At 40.2% G+C, this 12,456-nt stretch overlaps 1 long non-coding RNA gene across 1 annotated transcript; it reads right to left on the bottom strand.

Moving 5' to 3' along the window:
* Window positions 1-9,611: 9,611 nt before the first annotated feature.
* Window positions 9,612-10,902, bottom strand: LOC135532292 (uncharacterized). Its single transcript, XR_010454333.1, has 4 exons — window positions 10,844-10,902; window positions 10,070-10,153; window positions 9,858-9,962; window positions 9,612-9,730 (listed from the first exon to the last, which is right to left on the bottom strand). It is a non-coding gene; the product is annotated as an uncharacterized LOC135532292 (long non-coding RNA).
* Between the last annotated feature and the right edge of the window lie 1,554 nt (window positions 10,903-12,456).

Below are 12,456 nucleotides of genomic sequence, written 5' to 3'. Positions count from 1 at the left end.
TGTCTCTGATTGAGAATCTAACTTAGGTAGCCTTTTCCCACCTGTGTTTTGTGGGTGATTGTTTTCTGTTTTGTGTCTTCACGAGACAGGACTGTTTCGTTCTTTCACTTTGTTGTTTTGTTATTCAGTGTTCAGTTGATTTATTAAATATTAACATGGACACATACCACGCTGCGCATTTGTCCGATCATGACTACTCTCCCTAAGATTACAAGGAGAATCATTACAGGGCGAGGGAGGGTGAGGGAGGGCTTTGTATGCGTCGCGGAATTTAGAGTAGCAATGATCCAGAAAGATGCCAGCACAGCTCACACATTCGATATGATGATAATATTTATGGAGCATTGTTTTCAGATGAGCTTTGTTAAAATCCCCAGCTGCAATAAATACAGCCTCAGGATATGTGGTTTCCAGTGTACATAGATTCCAATGAAGTTCTTTCAGGGTCATTGAGGTGTCTGCATGGGGGGGATAGACAATGCTGTGATTATTATCGAAGATAATTCTCTTAGTTGATAATGCGATCGGCATTTGATTGTAAGGAATTATAGGTCAGCTGAACAAAAGGACTTGAGTTCCTGTATGTTGTTATGAACACACCACAACTCGTTAATCATAAGGCATACACCTCCACCCTTCTTCTTAGCAGAGAGATGTTTGTTTCTGTCGGCGCAATGTTTGAAGAAACCGGGTGACTGTACCGACTCTGATTACTACCCCGAGTGAGCCATGTTTCTGTGAAACAGAGAATGTTACCATCTCTGATGTCTCTCGGGAAGGCATCCCTTGCTCGAATTTTGTCTACCTCGTTGTCAACAGACTGGACATTGGTGAGTAGTAATTCAGAATTCGGAATTCATGTAAACCCAAAAAGTAGGTATCTTGGCACTTACACCTGACATGGGGTTAAGGAGCCTACACATTTCTGTACTGAATGAAATACTGTATTACCACTACTTTTTAAAAACCATGTCGACATTTATTTCCCAAACAACTCAACCCAAACATTCAACCTGTTAGATTCTGGGTTAAACTTGGAACATTGTTATAATCAGAAGTTAATGGTTATCTGTAGGAGCCAGATGGCTTTGGAATGTGTAGGGGAGACGGATGGAGATCTTAGAACCTAACAATGTCACAGACGGAGAGAGGGTAATGTATAATGCTTACATTATGTCAGGATATGTTACTGTTAGCCATCAGGGATCTTATGGGAGGGATCCTCTGGGAGGAGAACACAGTCTGGTATCAATCACCATGACACCCTTGAGTTGGGGAGGAGTAAGCACTACGGGTAGAGGTCAGGTCAGATGAAGTGAGGAAGAACAGATATCACTAAGGTTCTGTCAAGCAACAGAGATGCATTGGCTGTTTAGATGTGGAGGAGGAGACTCATCCTAGGAGAAAGGGTTAAATATCAGTGCTTGTTTGAAATGTCGTTGTCTGAATGCAGCTGTATTGACCCTTTGGGAAGAATTAAACTTGGTTAAGCTTTTCTTGTGTCCGTTGAGTTATTTACTCTGAGATTGAGAACCTAACAAACCCAGTCACAATCACTTTTTTTTGTATTTTAATAATTATATGCATTTTCTAACAAAGGTTTAACACCTAACAAACACATCTATTTATTTATTTATTTATTTTTTTACTCCTTTTACTCCCCAATTTTATGATATCCAATATCCAGTCTTGTCCCATCGCTGCTACTCCCCTACGGACTCGGGAGAGGTGAAGGTCGAGAGGCATGCATTCTCTGAAACACGAACCCGCCTAGCTTGTTGACACACTGCTCGCTTCACCGGAAGCCAGCAGCACCAATATGTTGGAGGAAACACCGTACAGCTGGTGACTGAAGCCAGCGTGCATGCGCCCGGCCACCACAAGGAGTCGCTAGAGTGCGATGGGACAAGGACATCCCAGCCGGCCAAACTCTCCGCAAACCAAGACGACGCTGGGCCAATTTTGAGCCACCTCATGGATCTCCCGGTCAAGGCCGTCTGCGACACAGCCCAGATCTGAAGTGACGCCTCTAGCAGTGATCAGAACCTTAGACCACTTCACCTCTCGGGAGGCCACTTTGTACTTTTTTAAAACACTTTTTACATAGGTCAGTCCTTGTAGTTACCTCATACCCAGGCAATAATGCCTTGCATTACGCCTGGGAAGAAAATTCTTCAGTTTCCTCAACTTTCCATTGGCTCAGTCATTGGCTCAACTTGTCTCATAGCCATTGGTTCAACTTACCCAAAGGAAAACATTTAGACTTTATTTTCTGACACAGCTACCATGATGCACTTTCATGACAGGTTTAGTACCTCATATTAACGTTTCTAGAGATCCCAACTGATGTATAGAACAATCTTAAAGTGATCTTCTTTGGTTTAGAGACAAGTATAATGAAACCTCTAACACATTAAATTAATCTGATTTGGTGAAAATCTGTTGTTGGACCTCATTTGCTTATCTCTTTTTCCATGTGGTTTCTTTCTTCATAGACTACATGAAAGGATGACCGCTTCCTAATTATTTGTCAAATGATTCATTTTGTGTATGGTTTCCTCAAAATAAAGGTGGCTCAATTTACCCCTTTGGCTCAAATTACCCCACTCTCCCTTATGCAGATTATGAACAAATATGGGGTTCAAATCATCATTGGTCATCTGAGTTTAGAAATAAGCCTCTGCTCTGATTCAAACAAGAGGGATTAAATGATCATCCTATCTAATGGATGTTAAAAGAATAATTCTGTCCTACCTGGTACAAGATGAGTAGGGGTCCCACCACACAAGAAGTAGATTATTTTAGGACTTTTATTGTAGCCTTCTATAATATTAATACAGTTGTCTATGTAATAATACTGATTGTATATTCATCAGATTTGAAAGAAGCAACATGAATTTCTGGTCAACTCCAAGAGCCAGTAAGTAACCCTCCTGCAGGTGCAATAAGCCCTCTAGCCCATTAGAGGACAGCATTGATTTATTTTTCACAGCTATGTCTACTAATAGGATAACCTGTTACATTAATGGCATATACTGTAACTGGATTGACAAGTTCATGAATGTCAAGAACAATGTCTGCATATCTAGTCTCACAATGCAATCAGGTGATACATGCTCACCTCCTTTCCTGCCTGAGAGAGCTGTCTTTCTGACAGCTGTTTCCTTCTGTGTATAAAACGTTGAACAAAACAGATGACTCATAATAAGTCATCCAGACTGATAGATGTAGACTATATTTTGGCTCGTAAGTCCTTTAATTTCAGATATTCACTTTCAAATGGTGTACATCTAAGACAGTTATAGGAGACATATAGCTTGTAAAGGGGTAGGGAACACCATTAGAGTTCACTTGCTTTGTGATTCTATTTCTCCTGTGGAAAGTGTTATTGTTCATGACCAATTATTGCCTAATTCTTCTTCCATTGCACAACATCCACTATGTGAAATACTATAATTTATTTTAGAACATTGTTTACACATACTCGTGCACTGATATCCCCACAACCCCATTGTGTGATCTTAACACACTCATAAAATAGCAAATAGTATCTTTGTAGTCAATAACAAAGCTTTTTCTGGTTCTAACCTTATTTCCTAAATTGGTTCATCTGTGAAACAGCACAGTTAAAAATATATGGCAAATAGAAATCAAACTGGATGGACATCAGAAATAGATGAGAGAGGTTGAGGGTAGAGGATGGACAGGACTAAAATCAAACAAAATATAACTATTGTAAAGTAGTATATAGTATGTATAACCTGGAAGTAGAGGCCGAAGCGTTATTGTTCGCCTGTTTACTTCAATTAGTGAGGGGTGGTAGGGTTAGAAAGTAATAAAGGAAAAAAAAATAATAATAATATATATATATGAGTTTGTGTGTATGTATACGTATGTAGTTGAAGTCAGAAGTTTACATACACTTAGGTTGGAGTCATTAAAACTCCACTCCACAAAATTCTTGTTAACAAACTATAGTTTTGGCAAGTCGGTTAGGACATCTACTTTGTGTATGACACAAGTCATTTTTCTAACAATAGTTTGCCTCTATACAAACAATAGTACAAGGATACTATTGTCTCTGATTGGGGATCATATTTAGGTAGCCATTTTCCCCATTGTGATTTTTGGGATCTTGTCTTCACGTTTCGTTTGTCCTTTATTGTTTATGTTTGGTGAATTTCGATTTATTAAAATTATGTGGAACTCTATGCATGCTGCGCCTTGGTCCAATCATTATGACGAACGTGACAACCTGACTCAGTTACACCAGCTCTGTCAGGAAGAATGGGCCAATATTCACCCAACTTATTGTGGGAAGCTTGTGGAAGGCTACCCAGAACGTTTGACCCAAGTTAAACCATTTAAATAAAGTCAATGCTACCATATACTAATTGAGTGTATGTAAACTTCTGACCTACTGGGAATGTGATGTAAGAAATACAAGCTGAAGTAAATCATTCTCTCTACTATTATTCTGCTATTTCACATTCTTAAAATCAAGTGGTGATCCTAACTGACCTAACACAGGGACATTTTACTAGGATTAAATGTCAGGAATTGTGGAAAAAGTGAGTTTAAATGTATTTGGCTAAGGTGTATGTAAACTTCCGACTACAACAGTATATGAGAGAAGCCGTAAGTTACAAAACAAGTGATGGTTAATGTGACCATGTCACGGACCACATTAGCAAGAAAGGAAGCTTTCTTCAGGACCTCCATTGAATGTTTTTTTGCAGAGCTCCTCCATAACTCTACAGAACTTCACATTACTGTTTCCCCTATTTCACCCTCACTTCAAAATCTGAATTAAACTAATCCCCCGTGAAGGAGTTAAATGCTTAAGTCCCTCCATTGCTCTTAGGCTGCATGTAAATGTTCTGCCAAGGGGCTTCAGCACAGAAAAAAGCATCATTTGATAGCGAAGAGGAGAAAATAATTGTATTCCTCTTGTGCATTGCTCATTCCCCTTTTGTCTGCACATGAAGTTTAAATGAATTTGAACATGTTCTTATCGTACACAAGGAGACTACGTGAGAGATTTAATGTGACTCAATGTTGCTTCTAATAGCACCTTGAATTCGATGATGTGGTTGTTTTTATATTTCCAAGAAAATCACTTTATATTTTACATCAGACATTTGAAATATTTGTAACAGCAACGTGAAAGAGCACTCAGAGATAATGATGACTTATCTTTTAGCCAAAAGATCAATGGCCAAACCCATTGAAGATAACTACTGTATTTTATTCATAAAGATAAATTTCATGTACATACAGTTAGCTCCAATAGTATTGGGACAGCCACAAATGTGTTGTTGTTTTGGTTCTGTACTCCAGGACTTTGGATTTAAATGATACATAGACTATGGGGTTAAAGGGCAGACTGTCAGCTTTAATTTGAGGGTATTTCCATCCATATCGGTTGAACCCTTTAGAAATTACAGCACTTTTTGTATGCTGTCCCCCCATTTTAGGGGACCAAAAGTATTGGGACAATTCACTTATATGTGTATTAAAGTAGTAAAAGGTACTTGGTCCCATATTGACAGCACATTAATGACTTCATCAAGCTTGTGACTCTACAAAGTTGTTGGATGAATTTGCTCTTTGTTTTGGTTGTGTTTCAGATTATTTTGTGCCCAACAGAAATTAATGGTAAATAATGTATTGTGTCATTTTGGAGTCACTTTTATTGTAGATAAGAATATAATATGTTTCTAAACACGTCTACGTTAATGTGGATGCTACCATGATTAGGGACAATCCTGAATGAATCGTGAATAATGATGAGTGAGAAAGTTACAGAGGTATAAATATCATACAACCCAGAAATGCTAACCTCCCCTGTTATTGTAATGGTGGGAGGTTAGCATGTCTTGCGCTTTTGCCATTTGTGTGTCTGTAACTTTCTCACTCATCATTATTCACGATTAATTTGTAGTCACTGGGTGAATTGGTACACCAGCCAAAGTGTAACTAATAACTTCACAATGCTCAAAGGGATATTCAATGTCTGCTTTTTTTTACCCATCTACCAATAGGTGCCCTTCTTTGTGAGGCATTGGAAAACCTCCCTGGTCTTTGTGGTTTAATCTATGTTTGAAGCTCACTGCTCGATTGGGGGACCTTACAGATAATTGGGAAGAGGTCAGAGGTCAGAGACCTGGCAGTGTGGTACCAGGAAAACAACCTCTCTCTCAATGTGAGTAAGACAAAGGAGCTGATTGTGGACTACAGGAAATGGTGGGCCGAAAAGGCCCCCTATTAACATCGACGGGACTGAAGTAGAGCGGGATGAGAGTTTCAAGTTCCTTGGTGTCCACATCACCAACAAACTATCATGATCAAAACACACTAAGACAGATGTGAAGAGGGCACGACAACACGTTTTCCCCCTCAAGAGACTGAAAGTATTTGACATGGGTCCCCAGATCCTCAAGAAGTTCTAGAGCTGCGCCACCGAGAGCATCCTGACCGGTTGCATCACCGCCTGGTATGGCGATTGCTCCGCATCTGACCGTAAGGCGCTACAGAGGGTAGTGTGTATGGCCCAGTAAATCACTGGGGCCAAGCTCCCTGACATCCAGGACCTATAAACTAGGCGGTGTCACAGAAAGGCCCAGTCATAGACTGTTCTCTCTGGTACCGCATGGCAAGTAGTGACGGAGAGGCAAGTCTAGGACCAACAGGCTTCTTTACAGCTTCTACCCCCAAGCCATAAGACTGCTGAACAACTAATCAAATGGCCACCCAGATCCCCCCCCCCCTCTCACCTTGTTTTTACACTGCTGCTACTCGCTGTTTACAATCTATGCATAGTCACTTTACAAATGACCTTGACTATCCCGCACATTGACTCGGTGCTGGTACCTCCTGTATAGAACCTCGTTATTGTTATGTACATTTCTTGTGTTACTTTTTGATTGATTTGATTTTTGTTAGTTTATTTAGTAAATATTTTATCAACTTTATTTCTTGAACTGCATTGTTGGCTAAGAGCTTTTAAGTAAGCATTTCACTATAAGGTCTACTACACCTGTTGTATTCGGCTCATGTGACAAATAAAATTTGATTTGATAATGGTATGTGTCAGGTACAGAGATGAGGTCGTCATTGAAAAATCATGTTAAACACCATTATTGCACACATGGAACTTATTATGTGACTTCTGTGATATAAAAATTACACATTTACCTGATGTGTTTGATATTAATAGTTAGCAATTAATACTTAACAAATAGGAGGATATTTCTGTCCTGTTAGTGTCTGTGTTTTTATGGTCTCCAGTTCCCTGCAGCTAATCTGGGCGTATGGTCACTGGAGATGGCTTGAGCTGACAAATGAGTGCGTGGCCATGCACGCCTCCAACTCAATCATCAAGTTTGCAGACGACACTACAGTGGCAGGCTTGATAACCAACAATGACGAGACAGCCTACAGGGAGGAGGTGAGGGCCCTAGGAGTGTGGTGTCAGGAAAATAACCTCACACTCAACGTCAACTAAACAAAGGAGACGATCGTGGACTTCAGGAAACAGCAGAGTGAGCACCCCCCTATCCACATCGACGGGACAGTAGTGGAGAAAGTTTTAATTTTCTCGGCGTATACATCACGGACAAACTGAAATGGTCCACCCACACAGACAGCGTGGAGAAGAAGGCGCAACAGCGCCTCTTCAACCTCTGGAGGCTGAAGAAATTCGGCTTGTCACTGAAAACAAAAACAGCATCCTGTCGGGCTGTATCACCGCTTGGTAGGGCATCTGCTCCTCCCACAACCGTTATGCTCTCCAGAGGGTAGTGAGGTCTACACAACATATCACTGGGGGCAAACTACCTGCACTCCAGGACACCTACACCACTCGATGTCACAGAAGGCCAAACAGATCATCAAGGACAGCAACCACCCGAGCCACTACCTGTTCACCCCGCTATCATCCAAAAGGCGAGGTCAGTACAGGTGCATCAAAGCTAATACAGAGAGATTGAAAAACAGCTTCTATCTCAAGGCCATCAGACTGTTAACTTCTCTAGGGTAGGGGGCAGCATTCGGAATTTTGTATGAAAAGTGTGCCCAAATTAAACTGCCTGTTACTCAGTCATAAAAGCTAGAATATGCATATAAATAGTAGATTTGGATAGAAAACATTCTGAAGTTTCTAAAACTGTTTGAATGATGTCTGTGACTATAAAACCTGAGAAAAAATCCAACCAGGAAGTGGGAAATCTGGGGTTTGTAGTTTTTCAAGTCATTGCCTATCGAATATACAGTGTCCATGGGGTCATATTGCACTTCTTAAGGCTTCTACTTAATGTCAACAATCTTTTATGCTTCTACTGTGAAGGAGGGGGGAATGGGAGCTGAATGAGTCAGACATCTGCCAGAATGGCATGAGCTGATCACGCACGTTCACTTGAGAGTTAGCTTGGGTTCCACTGCATTTCTACAGACAAAGGAATTCTCCGGTTGAAACATTATTGAAGATTTATGTTCAAAACATCCTAAAGATTGATTCTATACATCGTTTGACATGTTTCTATGGACTGTAACGGAACGTTTTGACGTTTGTTTTCCTTGTTTTAGTGTTGGTCAGGACGTGAGCTGGGTGGGCATTCTATGTTGTGTGTCTAGTTTGTCTGTTTCTGTGGTTGGCCTGATATGGTTCTCAATCAGAGGCAGGTGTTAGTCATTGTCTCTGATTGGGAACCATATTTAGGTAGCTTGTTTTGTGTTAGGGTTTGGGGGTGATTATTTCCGTGTCTGTGTTTGATTCAACACACAGAACTGTTTTCAGTTTTCACATTTATTGTTTTGTATATTTGTAGTGTTTTCTCGGTATTCGTCTTTATTAAAGATGTTTAAATGTAACCACGCTGCGTTTTGGTCCGCCTCTCCTTCCCAGGAAGAAAGCCGTTACACAGACATCTGCCAGAGTGGCATGAGCTGATCACATGTGTTCACGTGAGAGTTAGCTCGCGTTCCACTGCATTTCTACAGACAAAGGATTTATGTTAAAAACATCCTAAAGATTGATTCTATACATCGTTGACATGTTCCTACGGACTGTAACGGAACGTTTTGACTTTTCGGCTGCTCGCGCCTCATGAATTTGGATTACTGGGCTAAACACGAGAACAAAAAGGAGGTATTTGGACATAAATGATGGACATCGAACGCTAGCGTCCAACATTCCCTGGTGCGGTTATAATGTTTACATACCCTACATTACTCATCTCATATGTATATACTGTACTCTATATCATCTACTATATCTTGCCAATTCCGCACGGCCATCGCTCATCAATATATTTACATGTACATATTCTTATTCATTCCTTTACACTTGTGTGTGTATAAGGTAGTTGTTTTGAAATTGTTAGATTACTTGTTAGATATTACTGCACGGTCAGAACAAGAAGCACAAGCATTTCGCTACACTCGCATTAACATCTGCTAACCATGTGTTTGTGACCAATAAAATGGGCTTTGATTTGATTCGACATTATGTACAATTTGTTTGAGATTGACAGATAATGTTTCAATGCAAAATACTTTATTTTGTGTTTGGGATCCTCAGCTCAGTTTGGGACCCTTAATCCAGGCTGGACAGGAGGAAGTCAACCTGCATTTCTAGATTCTCCATCACCTGCCACGAGAGCCTCTGTGGGCTTTCATAGATGGACTCATCGAGGTTGAAGATGGAGTCCAACCACGCCTTCATCTGATCCTGAAGACGACAGACACATCATCAACTATTATTTAATGACCAACTACAAAGAAAAGGATGAACAAACCATTTCACACAGTTCAGGATACAGAGAGAGAGAGAGAGGGAGAGGGAGTGAGAAATGCACCTTAATGAGGAAGTAGAAGCTCCCAGCAGACTCTGTCCAGGCTCCTCCAGGAGGGCGAATCCTCATCATCACTTCAATGAGCAGATAAAAGAAGCTACCAGGCCTCTGGAGTAGGAACAGGGGACATGAGTGAGTGTCTACAGACCTGGTATGGCTACAGTGTGGATAGGGTAGATAAACAACAGGATGTTTACATTATTAGGGTCACTTACAGATGTTGGAAGAGATGTTTTTCCTTCAAGAAGGCTCAGTAGAACAAATTCATAAAATACATCCGTGAAATTGATGTGGTTGATCTGAAGTAAAACAAATAAGATAATTACATATTTTTCATTGACAAGCACTTTAGAAAGTCTCATTGAGGAGATGTTGAATGAGCAGACGGTGCCTGCAGCTAACGCTCAAGCTTGCATGTAAACCTACTCCTACAAGAGCCATCTCCAGCTCTAGTTGCTCCCTGTTTGCTGGCTCATTAATGAAGTTCACCAGGATGTCGTAGGCCTGCTGAAACTGCCTCACATCCTCAAAACAAAACAATCATAAAATTCCTTAGAACTTGGATAATAAACTCAAAGATTCAGGTCTGTAATTCAGAGGGCCTCTGATTCTTTGGCTTGTAAAACATTGGAACTTTTCAACTTAACCTTATGAATTACTATTGCCTAAATGTAAGCCACTGGGCAAAGACTGGTTGAATCAACATTGTTTCCTTGTCATTTCAACAACAAGAAATGTAATGTGATGATGTTGAATGAGCATGGAAAACTGATTGGAATTGAAAAAAGTCATCAACGTATTTTTTTCACCAAACTCTTTACCGAAGTCCAATGACATGGTACATTTGTTGTATTGATTTTACATTGAATTCAAATTTGTTGACAACTCGACCAAATGTAACTAAACACGACACGCTGAAATGACATCTGTGCCCAGTGGGAACTATATATCTGGTCTGATGAATGTTGTACAATTATTTGAATGGTTACCTGCTGGTTGAGCTCGGACAGTCCACTCAACACTATCCTCCCAGCGTGGGTGAGGTAATTAAGGGAGGTACTGTCTGAGGATGTCAGAGCCTGTGAGAACAAGACAGTTCATTTAGAAATGGTACACAAATGTACATCAAATGAAATTCAAAAGGTGGTAAATTCACACTTTCTCACCTCCATAGCAAGTCGGATACCGGCCAGCCTCAGAGAGAAGTTGCTTGTCCCATGGTTTCCAAAGTAACTCCTGTAAATAGAAATGTTTAGAAGCAAATGTGCAACATAATAAGCTAAAGCATACATTAATGCCATGAGATTAAGATATCCTTTTATGTTAGCCTATGTTACAACTGCAGGATTTATAAAAACCATACCAATGTAGGATCTTAATTTGATCACTCATTTGTTGCTGAGACACTGGTAGTGTATTTTAGTTTAAAAAAGGCTTTTAAAGTTTGTAATTTCCACTTGGAAAGCTGTTATCAAGGCAAATGGTGGCAATATGAAGAATCTTAAACATTACATTTATTTTGATTTGTTTCACACTTCTTTGGTTACTACATGATTCCATGTGTTCTTTCATAGTTTTAATGTCTTCACTATTATTCTACAACGTAGAAAAGAGTAAAAATATAGAAAAACCCTTGAATTAGTATGTGTTTGAAAACTTTTGACCGGTAGTGTATATAACGTGTTTCAACTCTATATCTGAAATGCTAAAAGTGTCTTCTTTTTTAAGACCATATCCATGTGTGTGAAGTATATACTTTTGTTTCAAAGTAGATTTGTTTAAAACTACAAAGAAACACTGTGTGTGACCCTGATTTAGCCCACTGTAGTAAAAGGTTATTAAGGTCCTACATCTGTATAACTACAATATAGGGGCAGATTATTTCAAAGCAAATGTTTTTACTATAGATGAACACATGAAAGCCAACTCACCACAGCTGGGGCACATCTGCAACATTATGTTGGTCCTCCACAAACTCATAAAACAGACATCACATTAACATCAACTCTGGGCTCCCAAGGTAAGTCAGTTAAGAATTTGTTCCTAGATAAGTAAATAAAATAAATACTAAACTGCATTTCACCTGCAACTGAAGAGGACAAAACATTCAGTGACATCATAACAATACTTTCATCCTGACCTAAAAACTTGACAAACCTGTTGAAACCAAAACACTGTGCTTGGAACACAATGACACTGAGACACACACCTGTACACACAAGTACAAATGTCAGGAAAACAAATAAAAAGGGTTATTGACTGTAGAAAGAGTTTTACCTGAGGACTGCTGTCAGGGGTCTGGTCCTGGGTGAAGTGGTAAGGTGGAGGGGAAGGGAACGGGGGAGGCGGAGGGGGAGGTGGAGAATCCTGGGGGAACTGCTGAGAGGAGCCAGAGGACGGCTCATGAGGGGTGGTGATAATGTCAGAGGTAGAGAACTGATACGTCATCATGTCATCCCCCCTCTCCTGGAACCCCTCCACTGTGGTGGAGATATCCACCTGCTGTTTAACAAACACAATGTTGAAAACCCCTCAACCAAAAACTGGAATAAATCCTACCACAGAGAAACAACGATGCATACCTGGGCGTCCTCATAATAGG

The sequence above is a fragment of the Oncorhynchus masou genome, unplaced genomic scaffold (genome assembly GCF_036934945.1).
Source record: "Oncorhynchus masou masou isolate Uvic2021 unplaced genomic scaffold, UVic_Omas_1.1 unplaced_scaffold_1803, whole genome shotgun sequence".
NCBI classification, from domain to species: domain Eukaryota; kingdom Metazoa; phylum Chordata; class Actinopteri; order Salmoniformes; family Salmonidae; genus Oncorhynchus; species Oncorhynchus masou.
Note: the sequence above shows the minus strand (reverse complement) of the source record. Positions and strands in the feature narration are given on the sequence as shown.